The sequence below is a fragment of the Tachyglossus aculeatus genome, chromosome 2 (assembly GCF_015852505.1).
Source record: "Tachyglossus aculeatus isolate mTacAcu1 chromosome 2, mTacAcu1.pri, whole genome shotgun sequence".
Classification (NCBI taxonomy): Eukaryota; Metazoa; Chordata; class Mammalia; order Monotremata; family Tachyglossidae; genus Tachyglossus; species Tachyglossus aculeatus.
The window spans coordinates 116,670,586-116,678,622 of NC_052067.1; the positions used below are offsets into that span (position 1 = coordinate 116,670,586).

The following is an 8,037-nucleotide window of genomic DNA, read 5'->3' on the forward strand; positions in this document are numbered from 1 at the left end:
ACTAAAGTGGTCGGGTGGATAGAAGCAAATCGGGTTGGACACAGTCTCTGTTCCACATGGGGCTCATTATGGCAGTGAACTTATCTATCAACTTTGTTATATTGAACTCTAAGCAGTTACTATAGTGCTCTGCACATTTTAAGTACTCAATAAATACTATGGATTGATTAATTTATTGACTGAGTTTTCAACCCTGAAGAAATAAATGAATGAGTAAGTAGGAGGTGTACAATTGAATATTACTGTAGGCTCAGGTTCAAAATTGGGGTCAGGTCACAGAATTCCTAGTCTAGGCATTGTTTTCATACCACAGAGTCTCATCTGTATTTATTTACTTGATTCTAGGTACATAAATAAATTCTCAAATAGTTGCAGTCTCTCTCTCTAGACAATAAAGGTAGTACATTTGTCTCTGTCCAGGAATAAATCTCTCTAGTTTGTCACATGTCAAGGTCAGGAGAATAAATTTCAGATCTCAAAATATGGACTAGTTCAGATAAATGAACCTGAAAATTCCCTCTGAGGGGAAATTCTAACTAACTAGGAACATTGTTCCTCTACTTTCAGAAAAACAATGCACTTTAAAAATCAACTTTATACAGCAGAAAACCAAGTAGTGTTTAGCTTTCTGGAATATTTCATGTCGTTGTAGCCTATGCTCACTTTGTACTGTAGACTTTATGTAATCCTCTTGTAGTTTTTCTCCCTAACTTTAATATTTTTAAATACAACATTATAGCAAAGTATTAATTGACTATCTGTGTTCAACCTTAAACTTCATACTCCAGAGTGCTTTCTTCCACAAAAATACTGAAGTAGAAAACAGATATATTGAAATGTAAGGAATATTAATATGGTATTATTTTAGGTGATAGATTGATATACTACTTTTCTATATTTAAATGAACCCACAACAGAACCTATGTAAAAGTAGAAAAGTCTGTTTAGTCATAATTATTTATGACCCTGGGCTTCAAGGCTCTCCATCACCTCACCCCCTCCTACCTCACCTCCCTTCTCTCCTTCTACAGCCCAGCCCGCACCCTCCGCCGCTAATCTCCTCACCGTACCTCATTCTCGCCTGTCCCGCCATCGACCCCCGGCCCACGTCATTCCCCGGGCCTGGAATGCCCTCCCTCTGCCCATCCACCAAGCCAGCTCTCTTCCTCCCTTCAAAGCCCTGCTGAGAGCTCACCTCCTCCAAGAGGCCTTCCCAGACTGAGCCCCTTCCTTCCTCTCCCCCTCGTCCCCCTCTCCATCCCCCCATCTTACCTCCTTCCCTTCCCCACAGCACCTGTATATATGTACATATGTTTGTACATATGTATTACTCTATTTATTTATTTATTTATTTTACTTGTACATATCTATTCTATTTATTTTATTTTGTTAGTATGTTTGGTTTTGTTCTCTGTCTCCCCCTTTTAGACTGTGAGCCCACCGTTGGGTAGGGACTGTCTCTATATGTTGCAAATTTGTACTTCCCAAGCGCTTGGTACAGTGCTCTGCACATAGTAAGCGCTCAATAAATATGATTGATTGATTGATTGATTGAATTATTTTGTATTGAAAAACAGTACTCTATTAGTTGTTTTGTCTTATGCTGTCTCGTCATCTCTGACCCATAGCAACTCCATGGACACATCTCTCCCAGAACACCCTGCCTGCAGTCCATATAGTTTTCTTGGTAAAAATATCACAGTGGTTTACCCCTGCCTCCTTCCAAGAAGTAAACTTGAATCTCCATCCTCAACTCTCTCCCATGCCTCTGCTTCCCAGCACAGGTGAGTTTTGATTTGTAGCAGATTGCCTTCCACTTGCTAGCCACTGCCCAAGCTAGGAATGAAATGGATATGCTTCTGCTTGACTCTCCCTCCCATAGTCAAGAATAGCAGAGTATTGGAAACTCTCCAGGTGTGACCATAAGAGGGGAATCTCTATTTTTTAAGATGTAAAACAAAAAGAGAATGAAATCATGGAAAACTGAGCATATATAGCTATTGGTGTACACACACACACACACACTCAAATATGTTTTTTTCTGTGATATGCACTGTACTAAGTGTAGGGGTAGATACAAGATAAACAATTTGGACACAGCCCTTGATCCATGTGGGGCTCATGGTCTTATTCCCCATTTTACATATGAGGTAACTTAGGCACTGAGAAGTTAAGTGACTTGCCCAAGGTAACACAGCAGACAAGTGACAAATCTGGGATTAGAATCCAGGTCCTCTGACTTCCAGGCCCCTGCTCTTCTACTAGACCATGCTGCTTAAAAATGTGAAAAATTTTATTTATTTATTTATTTTTGGTGTTTGTTAAGTACTTACTATGTGCCATTCATTCATTCATTCAATTGTATTTATTGAGTGCTTACTGTGTGCAGAGCACTGTACTAAGCACTTGGGAAGTACAAGTTGGCAACATATAGAGACGGTCCCAACAACGGGTTCACAGTCTAGAAGGGGGAGACAGACAACAAAACAAAACATGTAGACAGGTGTCAAGTCGTCAGAACAAATAGAATAAAAGCTAAATGCACATCATTAACTAAATAAACAGAATATTAAATATGTACAAGTAAAATGAATAGAATGATAAATCTGTACAAACATATATACAGGTGCTGTGGGGAGGGGAAGGAGGTAGGGTGGGGGGGATGGGGAGGAGGAGAGGAAAAAGGGGGCTTAGTCTGGGAAGGCCTCTTGGAGGAGGTGAGCTCTCAGTAGGGCTTTGAAGGGAGGAATCAATCAATCAATCAATTATGGAATGCTTACTGTGTGCAGAGCACTATACTAAGCGCTTGGGAAGTACAAGTAGGCAACATATAGAGACAGTCCCTACCCAACAAAGGGCTCATAGTCTAGAAAGGATAATAGTGGTATTTGTTAAGCGCTTACTATGTGCCAAGCACTGTTCTAAGTTCTGGAGGGGAAGACAAAGTGATCAAGGTTGTCCCATGTGGAGCTCACAGTCTTAGTACCCATTTTACAGATGAGGTAACAGTGTCACAGAGAATTTAAGTGACTTGCCCAAGGTCACACAGCTGACAGGTGGCAGAGCTGGAATTCAAACCCATGACCTCAGACTCCCAAGCCCATAATCTTTCCACTCAGCCACACTGCTTTTATTCTGATGGTTTTGACACCTGTCTACTTGTTTTGTTGTCTATTTTCCCTCTCTAGACTGTGAGCCTGTTGTTGCGTAGGGCCCATCTCTATACGATACCGCTTTGTACTTCCCAAGAGCTTAGTACAGTGCTTTGCACACATTAAGCACTCAATAAATATGATTGAATGAATGAATAAGGACAATAACCCAGATCCTTCCGACTCCCAGGTCCATGGTCTATACTTTAGGCACGAGATTCTCCATGTTAATCAGTGTTAATGTATTTTGACTATAGCTATAAATAAATCTAGAATTCATTAGTCTATATGACAAATAATATCCTATTTAAAGTTCACTAATTAATTGAAATTAGAATGCTTGTTACCCAAGAATTAACTCACTGTTTTAATGAAAACTAGCCATATGATCTAACAGGAATTTATATCATGGGTAAAGAAAGGTAAATACTTAAATAAAAGAATATAATCTAAAAGTTATTGGAAATAAAGTCAAGTAGACAGATCATGTATGTAAAGTTGTATTCCCACAAATGCTTAATTAAAGCATTTTGATCTGGTCGAATATTCATACAAATTTGTTCTTCGATAGAAATGAACTATAAAAATTATTTCGTTAACCTCCTTTGTCAAAATGACATTTGATAATTGATCCCCACTTCAGCCCTCCCTTACCCTGTCTCCACATGCCATGGCAAGAGGCAGGAATGCCAACTCAAGTGCTTAGTACAATGCTCTGCACACAGTAAGTGCTCAATAAACGCAACTGAATGAACTTTCCCAGTCCCACCTCTGCACAACGAGATCTTGAGATTTTGCCAAGGGTAAAGGACACCAATCTAAACCTGGGAATTCACCAAGGAGAAAGGACCCACAGGACTCTGCACATCAACCTTGCTGCTAACAACTTGTTAGTGCTCACCCATTCACTCTTGGCCAGCCACTAATGATATGTTAACATTCTCCTAACATTCTGGAGATTTCCCCACCATATTTACTATTCTATTTATTTTGTTATGATGTGCAACTAGCTTTATTTCTATTTATTCTGATGACTTGACACCTATCCACATGGTTTATTTTATTGCCTGTCTCCCCCTTCTAGACTGTGAGCCCGTTGTTGGGCATTGACCGTCCCTATATGTTGCCAACTTGTACTTCCCAAGCGCTTAGTACAGTGCTCTGCATACAGTAAGCGCTCAATAAATATGATCGAATGAATGAATGAATGAACTTCAGATTCCCCATGTGCATGAGAAACCTGAATCGACTGCTAGGTGTTCCAGATTGGCTGCAACAGCTCTACACTTTCCTTCTTGAGTTGCCTAACCTTCCCATGTCTTCTCTTTCCCCTCCTGAGGGTCACCCCACCCATGTCCCTCTAACGCACCATCTTCTCTCCACGCCCCTCCCCATACACCAGCCCTTCTCAAATTACTCCTACCCAACCTCTCTCCCCGTCTATTGTACCATCCCTGTCCTCCTTTCCCAGAGCCACTGCTTATTCCTCTCACACCATGCTGGTTTTCATCAGCTCATTCCCAACTTACCTTTTTCTACCACTCATGCCATGCTCTCACACAACTTCCCCAACCCTCATAAGCCTCAGCCTAGTTCAGCCTACAGACACTCTGCTCCATCATGAGAAGCTTCCCTTCATCCTGGACCTGTTTCTCAAATTCATCTCCCTTCTCCATGCCTAATTGACTCCCATACCCACTGCCCATATTAGCTGTTCAAGCACCCTGAACCCTGGCTGCTTCCAATCTCTTGTTCCTAATGACCTGACCAAGCAATTTAGTGAGAAAATTGAAGTTCCCCTACTCCTCTCCAGATTCTTCCTCTTCAAGCCCCTTCTTTGACTCTCCCATTATTCACAGCAGTATCTCAAGAGATCTAACCCCTCCAAATATGCCCTGATCTGTCCTCCTTTCTCACATCATCAAAACAATTGCTCTCTCACTTTTTTCCTCCTTGATCACCATGTTCAACCACTCACTTTCCAATGGCTTCTTGTCCACTGTTTTTTAGCATGTTCATATATTTCCTAACTAAAAAAATCCCTCACTTGACCCCATGACTGTCTCCAAATATCACCTCATCTCTCTCCTACCATTCTTTTCCAAAACCAATTGGTGACTCCCTTAGTCTCACTGCCTCTACTTCCTCCCCTCCAACTCTTTCCTTTACTGCATGCAATTTGGCTTCTGCTCTCTCCTTTACAAAGGAAACAGCTCCCTTTGAAGTCACAGAAGAACTCCTAATTTCCAAATATTTGTCCACACCCATCGTTCCCATCTGTCACCCGGTGTCCGGGACAGGTTCATTCTGTAATCGGTGAGGCGAGAGTGAGGGACGGGGCGGGGGGGAGGGGCGGGGACGGAAAGCCTGAGTTTTATGTAAAATTTATTCCACGAAGCGAATTGAATTATGTAGTTGTTTAGGTGCAATGGATTGAGCTTCCCTTTCTGGAGGAATGTAATCAATTAGCAATATTCGAGCTTCCCTAACGGGAGAAACACAATCATACGTTAATCGTGCATGGGTGAGGCAGCTAGCTCTCACCCATGAGCACTTCCCACTCGGGATGAATCCACTTACTTTCCCACACGGGAAGAATCCTTTCCATTACCTGCGCATGTGGTGGGTGGCTAGCTCACCATGTGCTTTCCCTACATGGGAGGAATCCACTCACAATCCCCATCTGCAGCGGGCACCTGGGTCTCATCCACGAGACACTCACCCGTCCCGTGGCCCTTGCCTCTGTTTGTTGGTTCTGGTTGCAGAGTGGGCATCTGGCCTTCTGGGCAGAGAAAGACACGTGGGCCTCTGCCGCTTCTGCAGCAGCTTCTCCTGCAGCAGCTCCTCCTGCTGCTGCGTGTGCTGGTGTTCTGAGCCGAAAGTCAGAGGCAACAGGTATTTATCACTGGTGCCCTAGGCTATTCCAGGTTCTGGCCTCAGTCTATCCAATCTCTGCCCTCCCCCCTCCTCCATACCTAATTTGATTGGCATGGGGCGAGGGACACCTTCTGTATTCCCGGCTTGAGCTGTCAATCTAGCTGATTTGTTTGTGGGTGTGGTATCCCACCCTCACTTCAAAGTTCTGCTTGCTGGCTCAGGTGGTCATGAGGTAGCTTTTGACCTTGAGACGGCCAGTACCCCAGGGTCACCTTGGGACACCATCTCATTAAGTTATAGCACACAGTTTTCTTTGTCCTCTCAGCTTCTCCAATCCTGTCTCTAGTTTCCTCCTTCCCTTCTCTCTTCTGTGTTGGAGATGACCCTGAAGAACTAGTTAGGAGTTTAGGAACAGGAGTGATGATGGGAATATGGAGGAGCAATAAAGGCCACTTAGTTTAGTGTCCTGTTGAGTGCACTTCATTGTTAGTTATTTGGTAAAGCCATATAACTTTTCGTCAGTGTGTTTGCCAAGTTATCTGAGAGGTGTTTTGTTTTGCATTACTTTGACAGGGTACATAGTATGGGTGCAACCTGCCTAGGCTACGTCTGATAGGATAACAGCCATCCCTAAGTTCTCCCATATGATCTTCCTTCACTCAGTTGAAGGGGTTCATTTTTGGCACAGTTATGAGCCACAACCTCTAATTAATTCCTGCTGACATGAGCCACATCCTCTTTATTAAAAGTCACTTTATTAAAATGCCTTGGTACCCAGGTAAGAGTGAATCATAATGGGACACAGAGACCAAGAGATGGAGAGAATGTTTCTGAAAAATCCTTGCCCCCAACTCAACTGACCTACCATGGGAGAAGTTTGGAAATGGGGCTGCCACATCTCTTAACCTGGAGCCACCCTTCCTCCTCAGGGCACAGCGTGATAGAGGGGGATAAAGAAGATATGTTGAGGGTGCCTGGGAAGGGTAGAAGCCAGCCTCGCCAAATATCCCACCTTCCTCTTCCCCTCCTACTACCCCTACACTAGGCTGGTGACAATTTGAAAATAGATGCCTCCTTGAGGAAATATTTCTTCAATAAGGTTTTGAAGTGGGGGAGAACAATTATCTAATACGAGGAGGGTGGGCATTCCTGGCCAGAGGTAGGATATGGGGAGAAGTCAGTGGCGAGATGGATGAGATCGAGATACAGTGAGATGAGCATTAGAGGAACGAAGATGAAATGTGTGGCCTGGGTTGTAGTAGGAGAGTATTGAGGTGAGGCAGGAGAGGGTGAGGTGATAAAGTGCTTTAAAGGCAATGGTGAGAAATTTTTGTTTGATATGGAGGTGGATGGGCAACCAATGTCGTCTCTTGAGGAATGGGGAAACACTGAATGTTTTTGAAGAAAAATTATTCAAGCAGAAGAATGAATTATGGACTGGAGTGGGAAGAGACTGGAGGCAAGGAGGTCAGTGAAAAGGCAGATATAATAATCAAGGCAGGCTAGGATAAGTGCATGCATTAATGCGGAAGCAGTTTTGAAGGAGAGGAAGGGGCGGATTTTGGCGATGTTCTGAAAGTAGAACTGACAGGATTTAAGGATGGCTTGAATATGTAGGTGGAATGAAAGAGAGGAGCCCAGGAAAATTCCAAAGTTGTACAATTGTAGTTAAGACTTTTTAAGATTATCATAGTCTTCACATTAAAGGGAGAGCAGTTTATGCATTATAAATCTCATTTTATGCAATTTGAACATTTTAAACACAGAAAAATAAATTAAACCCCTTAGTATGCTTGCCTACATTAAAACGGGCTCAGATTCCTCTATTTGGACACTCATCTGAGTATCTAGGAAGTACTCAGTATACTTGCTTTAGAGTATTTTTCTGTCAGCAAATCATTATATCCTATTGCTTCCATTTTGTTGGTTTTCTATGTAACCTTTCATTCATGGTTTACTTTAACATGCATTTTTTTAACAAATAGAGACCTCTTTAGAATAAGCCTGA

At 42.6% G+C, this 8,037-nt stretch overlaps 1 non-coding gene across 1 annotated transcript; it reads right to left on the bottom strand.

Moving 5' to 3' along the window:
* Nucleotides 1-1,794: 1,794 nt before the first annotated feature.
* Nucleotides 1,795-1,932, bottom strand: LOC119924470. The gene has a single exon (XR_005449182.1). It is a non-coding gene; the product is annotated as a small nucleolar RNA SNORA7 (small nucleolar RNA).
* Nucleotides 1,933-8,037: the final 6,105 nt, after the last annotated feature.